At 40.0% G+C, this 15,284-nt stretch overlaps 1 long non-coding RNA gene across 1 annotated transcript; it reads left to right on the top strand.

The window, feature by feature from the left end:
- Nucleotides 1-11,103: 11,103 nt before the first annotated feature.
- On the top strand, nt 11,104-14,192 carry LOC139760214 (uncharacterized). Its single transcript, XR_011715274.1, has 2 exons — nt 11,104-11,235; nt 13,983-14,192. It is a non-coding gene; the product is annotated as an uncharacterized lncRNA (long non-coding RNA).
- The last annotated feature ends 1,092 nt before the right edge of the window (nt 14,193-15,284 follow it).

The raw sequence follows: 15,284 nt of genomic DNA, 5'->3' as shown, positions 1-15,284 counted from the left end.
GATAATGATAATAATGATGATGATAGTAATAATAATAATGATAATAATAATAATGATAATAACAATGATAGTAATAATAATAGTAATAATAATATTGATGATAATAGTAATAATAATAATGATAATAATAATAATAATAATAATAATAATAATAATAATAATAATAATAATAATAATAATAATAATAATAATAATGATAATAACAATAACAATGATAATAATAATAATAATGATAATGATAGGTTCATTAAATGAAGGCAACCATTCGTCTGGATACACACACACACACACACACACACACACACACACACACACACGACACACACACACACACACACACACACACACACACACACACACACACACACACACACACACACACACACACACACACACATATTCCAGCAAAAGCCAGGTACACAATAATCGACGAGCCCCGAGAGCAAGATGAACATATGGTGCAAACATTTTGAAAGAGAATCAATTTCTATCAAAAAGCACGCGTGAAGTCAGTAATGTTCAGATAACCAGGTTCAGAAGTTTCATTTAAAAGTAATAAGATAATGGTACTTTACCTGTAATGATGTAGAGCGGAAGTGGATGATGGGAGAAGACAAGGAAGGTTGTTGAACCGGATTACGAGTAGAAGCTTAGTGAGTCGAGCGTTCTCATATCTTGTCGCATCCTCTCCCATCTATCCTCCTTCCCTGTATTGCTTTATATTACTGGCCGCAGAGCCCCTCCCATCGTCATCCACCTGGTCCCATGATCTTCAAACCCGGGTCTCGCCCTTCCCACCGTTAGTCTATTAGTCCCATGGTCTCGTCCCGTGAGTCGCCTGTACCTCCCTCACCAGTTAAGTTCTCTCCTCACTTCCATCCTCCTTCATCTGTCCACCAAAACTCCCGTGCTCCACCACGGAGGGACAACCATCATCCATTACACCACCACGTATGCTGTGAATGGCGGGAAAGGAGTCCTGGCACATTCCAATCCAACACTTTTGTTTGGAGAGAAACCCTAACGCTGAAGGGCAACCAAAGAGCGTGACTGATGGCTGGCTGGCGTCCAGGTGATAAGTAGGGTGGCAGTCGGGTACATGTGTTCGTCACTGTACGATCGTAGGTTGTCGGCTTAGCGAGTAATAGCAAATTTCTTAGATATGTTAAAATGTAGGTGTGAGAGTGAGAGTGTCTTGGTATGGTGTAGGTGACGGCGTGAGTGTTGGTGACAGTAAGTTCATGTGTAAGTGTGACTCAGGCCTCTGCATTGCGATGACTGTCTCATGTGTTTCTGGGTCAAATAAAAAGTCAAGACAAATTTATACACACAACGGTATTTCTGAAGTGTTTACAGTGTGTTAGTGGCCACTCAGCAGCATGTTGCTTAAGATGATTTCCTCATAGATCGGGTATTACTATTCTTGGAGTTAGGTAAGGTTTATTGAATTGTTCTATTATTATATGGTAAACTTCATCTGGGAAGACATCGTTGTAACAATGGATGCAACTGTCCACAAATCATTATGTACTTGACGGTGAGTTCAAGATGGGAATGTTGTCCTGATGAAGAGTGGAAAACAACGCGGGATGATCTGATCTGTTCTTAGAAAATATGCTTCGAACGTGACATATGTTTATGTTTATAAACAAATTGGGGTCTATGTTGGCAAAAATAATTTCGTCACTAACTGTTCAGGTTACGTAAACTGGAATGACATCATCTGGGCGAGATAACTTGTCTTACTATCGTTAACTTTAAGTTTGTTATTGCTAAGGTTGCCTTCAAGAGATCAACTTTAAAGAATGATAATTTTTGGAATGAATTAAGTGATACTTTTTTTTTTATCCCTGGGGATAGGGGAGAAAGAATACTTTCCACGCATTCCCCGCGTGTCGTAGAAGGCGACTAAATTGGACGGGAGCGGGGGGGGGGGGGGGGGGGGAACCCTCCCCTCCATGTATTTTAACTAGATTAGAAAGGGTAGTGAGTGATGGGATGAAGAAGTGAGATTGTTAGTGAAAGAGAAGAGAGAGGCATTTGGACAATTTTTGCTGGGAAATGGGGCAAATGACCGAGAGATGTATCAAAGAAAAGGGCAGAAGGTCAAGAGAAAGGTGCAAGAGGTGAAAAAGAGGGCAAAAGAGAGTTAAGGTGAGAGAGTATCATCGAATTTTAGGGAGAATAAAAAGATGTTTTGGAAGGAGGTAAATAAAGTGCATAAGACAAAAGAACAAATGGGAACATCGTTGAAGGGGGCTAATGGGGAGGTAATAACAAGTAGTGGTGATATGAGAAGATGGAATGAGTATTTTGAAGGTTTGTTGAATGTGTTAGATTGGTCGGGGTGGTGTGCGAAGTGACGGTTAGGGAGAATGATTTGGTAAACAGAGAAGAGGTAGTGAAAGCTTTGCGGAAGATGATAGGCAGCCGGTTTGGATGGTATTGCAGTGGAATTTATCAAAAAAGGGGATGACTGTGTTGTTGACTGGTTGATAAGGATATTTAATGTATGTATGGCTCATGGTGAAGTGCCTGAGGATTGGCGGAATAGATGCTTAGTGGCATTGTACAATGGCAAAGGGGATAAAGCTGAGTGTTCAGATTACAGAGGTATTAGATTGTTGAGTATTCCTGGGAAACTATATGAGAGGGTATTGATTGAGAGGGTGAAGGCATGTACAGAGCATCAGATTGGGGAAGAGCAGTGTGGTTTCAGAAGTGGTAGAGGATGTGTGGATCAGGTGTTTGCTTTGAAGAATGTATGTGAGAAATACTTAGAAAAACAAATGGATTTGTTTGTAGCATTTATGGATCTGGAGAAGGCATATGATAGAGTTGATAGAGATGCTCTGTGGAAGGTATTAAGAATATATGGTGTGGGAAGCAAGTTGCCATAAGCAGTGAAAAGTTTTTATCGAGGATTTAAGGCGTGAGTACGAGTAGGAAGAGAGAAAAGTGATTCGTTCTCAGTGAATGTCGGTTTGCAGAGGGCTGTGTGATGTTTCCATGGTTGTTTAATTTGTTTATGGATGGAGTTGTTAGGGAGGTGAATGCAAGGGTTTTGGAGACAGGGGCAAGTATGCAGTCTGTTGTGGATGAGGGGGCTTGGGAAGTGAGTCAGCCGTTGTTCGCTGATGATACAGCGCTGGTGGCTGATTCGGGTGAGAAACTGCAAAAGCTGGTGACTGAGTTTGGTAAAGTGTGTGTGAAAGAAGAAAGCTGAGAGTAGATGCGAATAAGAGCAAGGTTATTATGTACAGCAGGGTTGAGGGACAAGTCAATTGGGAGGTAAGTTTGAATGGAGAAAAACTGTGAAGTGAAGCAGTTCCGCACGTTTGCAGATTGCCGCGCGTTCCTGAAAGTGCATGGCTTCTGGTGGTATGTTATGCGGACCTTGATTACTGTGTGAAACGTTCAATTGCAGTCACTGGTGGGGAAAGTGGGCGGGAGAGGATTGATGTGAGAGTAGGGAAGAGTGAGTGAGGATGAGTGTGGATGGAGGTTAGTGTGACAAAGGGTGACTGTGCAGTAAGTTAAAAAATATGTAGTAAGAGAGTTCAGCTATAAGTCTGGACCAACAACTCTAATTAATGTGTGAGTTAGGCGCTCGTGGGGGATTGTGAGTGAGGGGGAATAAATGTGAGTTAGGAGTATGTGTGAGTCAGCATAGATAGAGGTGTCGTATGATATTATTTCTTCTCTTTTTCTTCATCCTTTCTCTATTCCTTCATGTTTTATGTTCATCTTTATTAACATCAGCATAATCCTTACAATCATTATTCTTACCACTTTCTAACTCAATCCTTTCTTCTTGCATTACAATTTCTCCTCGGGTTTTCCTCATCAACATAATAATCTCTTTTTCATTATATTTTTCTCTCACTTTCTATCATCAAAACCATCCTCTTTCTATTGACGTTTACCTTTTCTCTCATCCCTTTCTTATGCTGGGATGCCATGCGCCAGCCCTAGCAAGGTCAGGGTGGAGGTTCGTCATGCCAGGTTCACTGGGCCACTGGGTTGGTGGGAAGGAAAGTTCGGCGCTCCCTGGGTGCCTTGCGCAGGCAGGCAGCAGCGTGACGTCAGCCAACATTCACCCACCCGTTTCCACTTAAACACCGTGTGGCCCACGCCCTTGGAGAGAGAGAGAGAGAGAGAGAGAGAGAGAGAGAGAGAGAGAGAGAGAGAGAGAGAGAGAGAGAGAGCAAGTAGGTATCAGGGGACTTTTTAACTTGAGGTTGAGTGCTGAAAGAAGCGAGTAAATGAAATAGATCTGATCCAGAGAACAGTAAATAGAGATGTTCTTTTAGATTTCTATGAGCCTACTATTTTAGCATGTATGACAATAACGGGCAAGCATAATTCAGTGTTTAGCGACTGTTTTTAAGGAAATTCATTCTTAAAAGGTGCGGAACCTTTTTCCCTCTAGGCTTTGGTTCATTATTCCTAGTATATATCCGTGTTTTCTATCAATAACAACAATATATTCTTAGAGAGGAAATTCAGATTCAAATCTGGGTGCGTCGTTGAATTATTAGTTGGCAATTATACAAAGAACACATCAGATCTGAGAAAATCTCTATCTACCTAAGACTCACTTTGGTGTTCCTTCATACGTTTGTGACATTAGCATTGGAACACTTGTTTCCTTATTGAAGAATACAGGACAGTGTATGTCTTCTGTTTCAGGTTTACTCCTATCTTTTCCAAATCGTAGTGATAATGAATTTGTCTTCCATGAAAGTGCGCGTTCACATGCACTATTTATATATACATATATATATATATATATATATATATATATATATATATATATATATATATATATATATATATATATATATATATATATATATATATATATATATATTAGGTACAGTAGGGTTGAGGGTCAAGTCAATTGGGAGGTAAGTTTGAATGGAGAAAAACTGGAGGAAGTAAAGTGTTTTAGATATCTGGGAGTGGATCTGGCAGCGGATGGAACCATGGAAGCGGAAGTGGATCATAGGGTGGGGAAGGGGGCGAAAATCCTGGGAGCCTTGAAGAATGTGTGGAAGTCGAGAACATTATCTCGGAAAGCAAAAATGGGTATGTTTGAAGGAATAGTGGTTCCAACAATGTTGTATGGTTCCGAGGCGTGGGCTATGGATAGAGTTGTGCGCAGGAGGCTGGATGTGCTGGAAATGAGATGTTTGAGGACAATGTGTGGTGTGAGGTGGCTTGATCGAGTAAGTAACGTAAGGGTAAGAGAGATGTGTGGAAATAAAAATAGTGTGGTTGAGAGAGCAGAAGAGGGTGTTTTGAAATGGTTTGGGCACATGGAGATAATGAGTGAGGAAAGATTGACCAAGAGGATATATGTGTCGGAGGTGGAGGGAACGAGGAGAAGTGGGAGACCAACTTGGAAGTGGAAAGATGGAGTGAAAAAGATTTTGTGTGATCGGGGCCTGAACATGCAGGAGGGTGAAAGGAGGGCAAGGAATAGAGTGAATTGGATCGATGTGGTATACCGGGGTTGACGTGCTGTCAGTGGATTGAATCAGGGCATGTGAAGCGTCTGGGGTAAACCATGGAAAGCTGTGTAGGTATGTATATTTGCGTGTGTGGACGTGTATGTATATACATGTGTATGGGGGTGGGTTGGGCCATTTCTTTCGTCTGTATCCTTGCGCTACCTCGCAAACGCGGGAGACAGCGACAAAGCAAAAGAAAAAAAAAAAATATATATATATATATATATATATATATATATATATATATATATATATATATATATACATTTCTTTCGTCTGTATCCTTGCGCTACCTCGCAAACGCGGGAGACAGCGACAAAGCAAAAGAAAAAAAAAAAAATATATATATATATATATATATATATATATATATATATATATACAATTTTTTTTTTTTTTTTGCTTTGTCGCTGTCTCCCGCGTTTGCGAGGTAGCGCAAGGAAACAGACGAAAGAAATGGCCCAACCCACCCCCATACACACATATATATATATATATATATATATATATATATATATATATATATATATATGCAAGTATATATATTCATACTTGCTGCCTTTATTCACCTCACACCACTTATTATCCTCAAACATCTCATTTCCAACACATCCACCCCCCTTCGCACAACCCTATCTGTAGCCCACGCCCTGCCCATATAACATTGTTGGAACCACTAATCCTTCAAACATACCCATTTTTGCTTTCCGAGATACTGTTCTCGCCTTCCACACATTTTTCAATGCTCCCAGAACTTTCGCCCCCTCCCCCACCCTATGACTCACATCCGCTTCCATGGTTCCATCCTCTGCCAAATCCACTCCCAGATATTGTAAACACTTCACTTCCTCCAGTTTTTCTCTATTCAAACTTACCTCCCATTTGATTTGCCCCTCATCCCTACTGTACCTAATAACCTTGCTCTTATTCACATTTACTCTCAGCTTTCTTCTTTTACACACTTTACCAAACTCAGTCACCAGTTTCTGCAGTTTCTCACCCAAATCAGCCGCCAGCGCTGTATCATCAGCGAACAACAACTAGCGTTTCATTGGAGCAGTAATTCTCTATTTCGTTCCTATGAAAAGGTCAAAGCAAGGATCCCAGGCATGATATTTACTTGCTCCTTCCGAAAGTTTATTGATCAGTTTAGATATAACATCTTTCTTAACGTCATCAATGGCCAGTTCTTACTGCCCTCCTCTCCCACAGCAACATTTCACTTCTAACATTAAGCGACATCTTAGCAGGTTTCCAACAGACATCTCAAGGATTGCTTAAACGATCTTTCGGCTATTTGCAGCAGTTTGCTTGCTACGCAATCAATAATCTTTACATTCCAAGACGCTGCTGCACGTATTCATCATTCAACAGTATTTTCGTATACAGTGTTCTTACATTCACTGACAACTTATGCTCTAAATCACAGTCGATGTTAACACATGCCAAGCATATGTTATAGTACATGCAGATTATAGTACAGGAAAGCACCAACGCCTGCTCTATTGCCACCATCGTGAGCACGCATGTGAACATTCGAGTCACCCACATGAACATCCAAATAGCAGCTACTGTCCATGTGTTGGCTGAAAGCGGATATCGATAAAGGCGTTGTCCCGTCGGCTCTTGCCTGGTGACGCTGATTCGTGGGGCCAGTGTGAATAGAGATTCCGCCCGCGGCTGCACGTTGTAGTGGCTGCTTGCGTACAACTGATTGGCTCTGTAACTGCTACTCTGCTTGTTCCTGTGCCTGCTGCTGTGCCTAGGACTGCGTTTGCTGTCGCGTCTCCTGATTCGTATACCGCTGGATCTACTAGTGGTGATAATGTAGAGGCGGTGTTGCCTCCGATGATGATTGTTTCATGAAGGCAGTAGTGATGCTAGCTACGATAAACACGCGTTACTACTGAAACAAACATTCTTTATAAGTAACGTATGTCACACATTAGCCAAGAAACCCAAGAGATACTTGGAAGAAATCAAGAAAAATCAGGCGTTCGACTGTAGTCGGTAAGTTTTGTCTGATAATTATAATCATTTGATACAAAAACAGTAAGTTGAAATATTCTTTTTAAAGATTTTAACGAAAACACAATGAATCCGCACAAAAAGGCCAAGATCATCAACACAGAGTTCCAGAGAATTTGCTTCATCTTTAAAAGAAATCTTAGATTTGTTTCACCTTCTGATAGTCGTAAAGTTAAGTACATTTAATTCGAGACTCTTGCTTGGTTGGAGGACGTGCCCCTGCATCATAGTGAGGAACTGTGTTGACTCTCATGTAAATGTCAAAATCACGAAACCTTTTTAAGATACAGAAATAAAGATTCCCAAAGCGCATTTACTATGAAAGATTACTAGCATTGTGTCTGGCGGCTAAGAAACTGTTTGAGTAGGACGTAACAAAATTTAGGTTAAAAGGCATAAAGTTTACTATCCTCCTCCTTCCTGGTAATCTCTATTTCTGATCTCTTACAGTACCACAAACAATCACAAAAGGACACAGTGGTCTATTGCTTGCCTCCTACTTATGTAGCTTGTATGTTCATAACTTTACTGTTAGGCCTGTCTACACTTCTCCATAACAAAAGCTTCTTCATTTAAGGAAAAATCAATTGAAGTCATTTTCTATATCTTACATGAAAGTTCGTCTTCGTTTAACTTTAGCTAAATCAGTGAGACAAATGATGTAGTATTAACTGGATCAGGTCAGTGTACTTACAGATCAATGTAGTGTTAACTGAGGCAGGTTAGTCTACTTATAAATACTATTGTGTCAACTGAGGCAAGTTGGTCTACTTATAATGCTGAACCAGAATTTGTTTTTTGAATAGTTGTATATCTGTGATGCATGGTATATACACACGGGTCTGCATGGTATATTCACACGGGTCTGCATGGTATATGTACACGGGTCTGCATGGTATATACACACGGGTCTGCATGGTATATACACACGGGTCTGCATGATATATGCACACGGGTCTGCATGGTATATACACACGGGTCTGCATGGTATATACACACGGGTCTGCATGATATATGCACACGGGTCTGCATGATATATGCACACGGGTCTGCATGGTGAAGTAGTTAACATCATTCACCATGAATCAACACGGGCCACCTCGGGACTGGGTTTGCATATGCTCGTATCCTGGGAGAGGCAGTCTGCATACACCCAACCTAGGTGTTCATCTTTCCCTTGAGGGATGATTGACGAACGACTATCTAGCTTAGGATGGTGTGTGTGTGTGTGTGTGTGTATGTGTATGTGTACATACATACGAGTGAAGACATGGTGCATATGTACAAGGTTAGGAAAGGAGGCAACATGAGTGTACAACTTTCTCCCCACAACACACACATAACGATCATATTCATCGAAAGATACAAAAATAGAAAGACGCAGAAAGTGATGCAGTACAAGTGACCATCGAATATAAGACAGTCAAGACTGAGCTGAGAGGAAAGCACACGGAGCAAATTTGTGGGAGACAAGGGTGTCACTCATCCTCTTACAAGAAACTGTTCTGGTAACTTGTTACTGTAGATGTCATGCTTTTGGTAAGGCTATACTGACTTGCAAAATGTCTTTCATCTCTAAAACTGAACTATATCCCAGTGGAAAATGTATAACCTATGCAAAATGATTTATTCAGTGGAGCGAGTTAGGTGACATTCAAAGATGGCAAATCAAGGGCGAAGCTTCTCAAGAGAGAGAGAGAGAGAGAGAGAGAGAGAGAGAGAGAGAGAGAGAGAGAGAGAGAGAGAGAGAGAGAGAGAGAGAGAGAGAGAGAATGTGTAATCATGAAGCTATGAGGGATTTCGTTGAATACCATGCTGAGAATCGTTTATTAAGTTGTAGTTCTCTAAATCGTTTAAAATTTTGCCCCAAATGATAGTTTCCATAAGTTTATCAACTACAAACATTTAGGTAATTGGAAGATAAAATTTCGGACTTTGAATTACTAACTGTTTTGAATATCGATGTTGCATTGGCAAACTTCTGTTCCTCTGAAACTTTCTTAAAACAAACAACTGTCAAGTGCTTAATTATCTCATTTGTCTCATTTTTTCATTGCTTGGATTAAGAAAATCGGGCTCTGTTGTTTTATCAACTTCATCCAATTCGTACTGATAGTATATTCTCAACACTTTCGTCCTTAAGCAGCAGAACGTTTTTTTCTCTTAGCAATGGAACTGAATCCGGGAGGCGAGTTCTCTGCAGTTGTAAACACAGATGACAAAAATATTCAAGCTCTTTGCCAAAAGCTTCGTTATCTTGAACCGTCACCATCTTCTTTGATTAATGGACCAATTGACTGGGTAATGACTAGCTTGTTTTTAATATGATTATAAAAGTTTGCTATTTTCATCAACATGCGCTGCATACTGACATTTTACTTTGGCGTTTCTTTACGCAAATTTACTTAATTCACTCTCCCTTTTTGGCTGTTGGTTTCGTTGAATTTCTTGTGTTACTTTCTAAGACAACCACTTCTTTATTTCATCGTTTCACAACTTTGGCTTCGTTTTGGAAAAAGACGTCTGTCTACTAGGCATTGCACAGATCGTTTCCAGTAACGATATCATCCATGATTTCCCTGTCAAGAGCAAAATGAAGATAAATAGACTTTGCCACTCAGTAATCTAATGTTTTTTAGCGACTTTATAGCGACTGGCTTTACATGCAGTATTGACAGTTATCTCAATAGTATTTTGGTGGTGATCCTTGTACCAGATCTTTCTTCAACTTTAATGATATCAACGAGGTCCTCATTTGTGGATAAGATTAATTGTAATATATTCTCGTCGCGAGAAAGTTTTCAATTAACTGCATCATGGCATTACTAAAAATTTGAGGCAGAGTTCGCTCCCGGACCTACTGGAAAAGGACTTCCCACATTCAGATTTAAGTATGCTGGATCTCCCACTATGATCGAATCGTGTTCATTGTAAATTTCTGCATACTGATCTTAAATTTTTTCTCCTAAAATGAAGTCAATAATCTCAACGGCTATAGAAAATTGTGGTCACAGGATTAAAACGAACCTGATTTACTTCCCCATTACCGTTATATAGTGCACTCAGAATTGTGTATTCGGTACAGAAATCTCTGTTTTTAGAATAAAGTTGATATACAGATCATTGAATTTTCTCTCAGTGCAGACGTCATGAAATATGAAATCTTGTTACGTATATCATGAGCATTAACATATATGGCTTCTCTCTACCCTCAGCTCTTCACACTTCTTTCTCCCTAATGTTCCTCTTACTCTAACATCCTCGTACCTTCACGTTATACTTCCCTTGCTTACTCATAGCTTAACCTCGCTCTTCCTTCAATTACTCATAAGTTCACCTCTTCCCACTATTGCCTTCTATTTTCCTCATTCTCATCTAGCGTTTATCAACTCCTACTTTCATATACTCTTACACATGTTTTATGTTACTCACGTCGCTTACTATCGTCACCTCTTCATTCCTCTCTATTTGCTCTTACCTATTCTTATCATGACGTTCTTTTCATCAGGGGCGACCCAACATTAGGGACGACCCACACCAGAGAAGACCTGAACACCGAGAACGACCAAACGCCGGAACAACGGAAGGTGTCACCGACCAGCCCTTAGCGAAACCATGAACGACTCACTGAGCAAGGTTCTCCTGTGGATCCTGTGCAGCGCCTCGGAACCAGTAGCCGCCTCCCTGGCAGGTGGGTCTCCACCAGTTCTAATAAGATGGTATAGAATGAGGGAGGACGGGAGAGAGAGAGAGAGAGAGAGAGAGAGAGAGAGAGAGAGAGAGAGAGAGAGAGAGAGAGAGAGAGAGAGAGTAACGGTAATGATAATTGTTGTAGTGGTAAGAGAAAAAAAATAGTCATAGCAATAGTAGTATTGATTAACATTAGCATCAGTGATGTAGGAAGATGCTGTAATAGTGGCCAAAGCCATATTAACGACTCTGGTTGTTTTACGCTACGGTAATAAAGTTTTTGAGTAAAATACAAGAGAAGGTAATTACGCAATATCTTTCGATGTGTAAATTTCACCAGCATTAGTTTATTAGTGACAGTTTAATTGGGCAATACTTGAAGTGATATAGTTTTTAATTTTAAAGTTCTATTAAGCCTTGAGGAAAGTGTTTAAGAATTTCGATTAGTTGGTACAAATTAACACTGAAGGCCCTAATGATCCTAGCAGTTGCAGGCCGAAAACCCAAGTAGCCAACTAACTACAGCTCAAGTGTTGTAAACGTTGTAAAGTTGCCTCCTGCAAAAACATACCTCAGTTTGGAATGTCTTCTCGAAACTGATCGGTATGTTAGTTTTAAATCAGAGAGAAAATAAAGAAGATAGAAAGGCGCTTATTTTACTCACTCAGGAAATATCAAATTTGCTCAGTTCTGTGAGAAGAACAATATCTTTATGGTTTATTTAAAAGATGACTCCTTCATCTGTTTTCCTTTTTAGAAAGTTAAAATTCAAAGTGGGGAGGGTTTCTAGCCCCTCGCTCCCGTCCCCTTTAGTCGCCTTCTACGACACGCAGGGAATGCGTGGGAAATATTCTTTCTCCCCTATCCCCAGAGATAAAGATGAAGGCAGCAAGTAAGAATATGCACATGTGTATATATGTATATGTCTGTGTATGTATATGTATGTGTACCTTGAAATGTATAGGAATGTATATATGCATGTGTGGGCGTGTATGTATATACATGTGTATGTGGGTGGGTTGGACCATTCTCCCGTCTGTTTCCTTGCGCTACCTCGCTGACGCGGGAGACAGCGAAAAAAAGTATAAGTAAATGAAATTAATATCAAGTGATGAATTATAATCATATAATTTGTATGAAAGTGCTTTGGAAAGTATACAAAAATAGCTTATTTTGTTTAATATAAGTTACATAAAGTATCTCTCCCATTCTCCTTTCCGACAACTTTACTTTCACCTGTCCTAACTCTTCAATTCCTTTTTACTTTTCTCTCTCTCTCTCTCTCTCTCTCTCTCTCTCTCTCTCTCTCTCTCTCTCTCTCTCTCTCTCTCTCTCTCTCTCTCTCTCTCTCTCTCTCTCTAAAAAAAAAAAATGTATACCGTGAAAACTGACACCGAAACAAAAGCAAAAGTATGCAAATATATGATTTGATATGGAAATTCTATACAACATTGTTATAAGTACCAGCTGGGCACAGGTTGTCAGAGCAAGAAAGACACGGGTGTGATCATTGGCGTTGCATAGCACGGGCTTAGTTGAGGTTAAGGAAACGAGACTCATGAGAATATATGATTATTAACTTAAGATGACATATCTACAATGAGGGAGGTAATGATCGCACACACGAAACTGTTAACACACGGGACACAGTCCTACAGAGCACGTGCGGGAGATTACATGAAGAACAGCTGATAACACCATACACACAACTGGCAGATACATGGAGGACACGTGACAGAATTATAGAAATGTAAGAGTTGGGTTTCGCGTGGATAATATGTACGTACATGCAGCTTACCGCCTCCTCTCCCTTTAGGTTACATCCTCGGACCGACAGCTTCACACTATATGGGATAGAGGAGGCCTGAGTGATACTTTATATGACCGAGGAAGGTCCGGCGTGAGCTTATTGTGAAACATGATGGTTGATGAACTGTAGGTCTCAAAACTTTACATACAAGGGCATGAATGTTCAGCTACACCTGATGAAAGTCGGCTTCATAAGAAGAGACAGGTTGTTACAAACTATCTTCCTTCCTAAGAAAGAACTTATTGACTTCAGCAGCAGATGTCAACTCTGTCTGTTGGCAGGTGTAGTGAGCGGGCGGCTGAGGGTGAGTGTGCCCGTGAGGACGGCGGCAGAGAGTCTGGACGCACTCAAAGAGACAACACTCCAAGGCCAAACCGTGCTTGTCTATCACGGTCTCGGTAACCTCTTGATATTGGGTTTGTTGTCATGTGTTGGTGTTCTGTAGTGTGCGTAAGTAGGTGCGTTTGTCTGTATGTACTGAAGGAGAAGTGTGGGAAGATGGTTATGTATGACTTAGGGATTTGGTCTGTCGGTGAGTGAGTGTCAAGACTTATGAGTATATAGGAATACATATGTGTCACTGTGAGGACTCTATCAGGTGTACTCATATAAGCACGCAGCTGTACAGGTGTGTGGGGAAATAGATGTAAAATCTGTGAGGGGAGGTACCTTCCCGATCTAAGTGTCATATTCAGTGAGGTATCACTTTATTATCTATGCAGTGCATCCATTTTTTTCGACTAATACTTCTAATTACCGACGTAGTTGGTAATTACAGTACATTATATACTGGGACTATTCTGAACATGTCAGGTACGCCGTGGAACACTTGCGCCTTCATCAGGTTGTTTCAGAATGAGGTATTGACTTGTGACTGTATGAGAAAAGAGCTCATACTTCTGAGCTGATCTAGATTATGATAAACTTTCTTTCTACAGGAGAAAGAGATGTAGCTTTCCTGACGGCCTCAGTTCAGCGCAAAGCATCTCAGTTGGCTGTCTTCAGCCAGAGAGAATGGAACCGTTTGTTTTGGTCTCCCATCGCAGAAAACGACAGCTTTGAAAGGAGGCCCAGAAACTTGATCATTTTTGGCATTGTAGATTTTATGTATATGAGGCAAATGTTGTGTAAAGCACGAGTGTTTATGATTTCAGTTTGTTTTGATTCACTAGATAAACTCTTGTTAGTTTCTAAGTTAATGTGATGAATATTGTAACAAGCTGATGAAGCTTTCATATGACCTAGAAGATCGTCAGAGTAAGGAACATTGCATATTTTAGAAATTGTATATATATATATATATATATATATATATATATATATATATATATATATATATATATATATATATATGATAGAATGAAATATTGTATCACCGAGCTGATTAGGACTGGTTTGCCAAAAATCCTTTTTACATTAACAAGATAAATGAGACTTTAACGTAAAATAATTTCATCTTTTCAAGAAATCCACTGAGAATATGATTTCGAAAACTATACTTTCATGTGGATAATCTCTCTGGCAACATGATCACAAAGCAGTCGATAACCAGTAAATGCAAAGAGAAACAAGCATATAGATGTTACCCAGGAGTAATGTAAAAGATCAATCTCTTCGATCGTTGCTCGGATTTGTATGATTCACACCAACATTCCCATGACATCACAGTAACTGTACATGCAAACTCTTCGAGTAAAGGGTACCTGGGTTCAGGACCAACTGACTTCAGAAACGGTAAAAGAGGCTACAGTTGGAGGTAGTGGAATGTTTTTGTTCTGGGATACTTCTTGTGTACCAAACGCCATATTCTGAAAAATCACTGATTTTGAATATCTATAATTCCGGATGTTCTACATTGATAACACTCTGCTTGCTACTACTGTTTAGTGATTGAAAATGGCCCAGCTGTAACCAAACAGGTACAAATATACGTACTAATCTTATAGATTATTCGGTTTTAAAATTATCTTATGTTTAATGCATGTACTTTCCACCCAACATATATTCACGTACATAAATGAAGTAAAACTCGACTTGATTTACAACAGATCCTATCATGCTCGGCACTCATTTCTATCAACGGCTCTAGCTAGACCGCTCACTCCCAGACTCCTCTATAACAAACCAACAATTCCCAAATAGAAATAAAAGGTTTACCCCTGTCTCACACTTCAGTAACCTTTCCTGACAGATCACCCGACCCTAGGAAACGTAACGCTGACAAAATACACTGAAATACT

The sequence above is a fragment of the Panulirus ornatus genome, chromosome 35 (assembly GCF_036320965.1).
Source record: "Panulirus ornatus isolate Po-2019 chromosome 35, ASM3632096v1, whole genome shotgun sequence".
NCBI lineage: Eukaryota > Metazoa > Arthropoda > Malacostraca > Decapoda > Palinuridae > Panulirus > Panulirus ornatus.
Note: the sequence above shows the minus strand (reverse complement) of the source record. Positions and strands in the feature narration are given on the sequence as shown.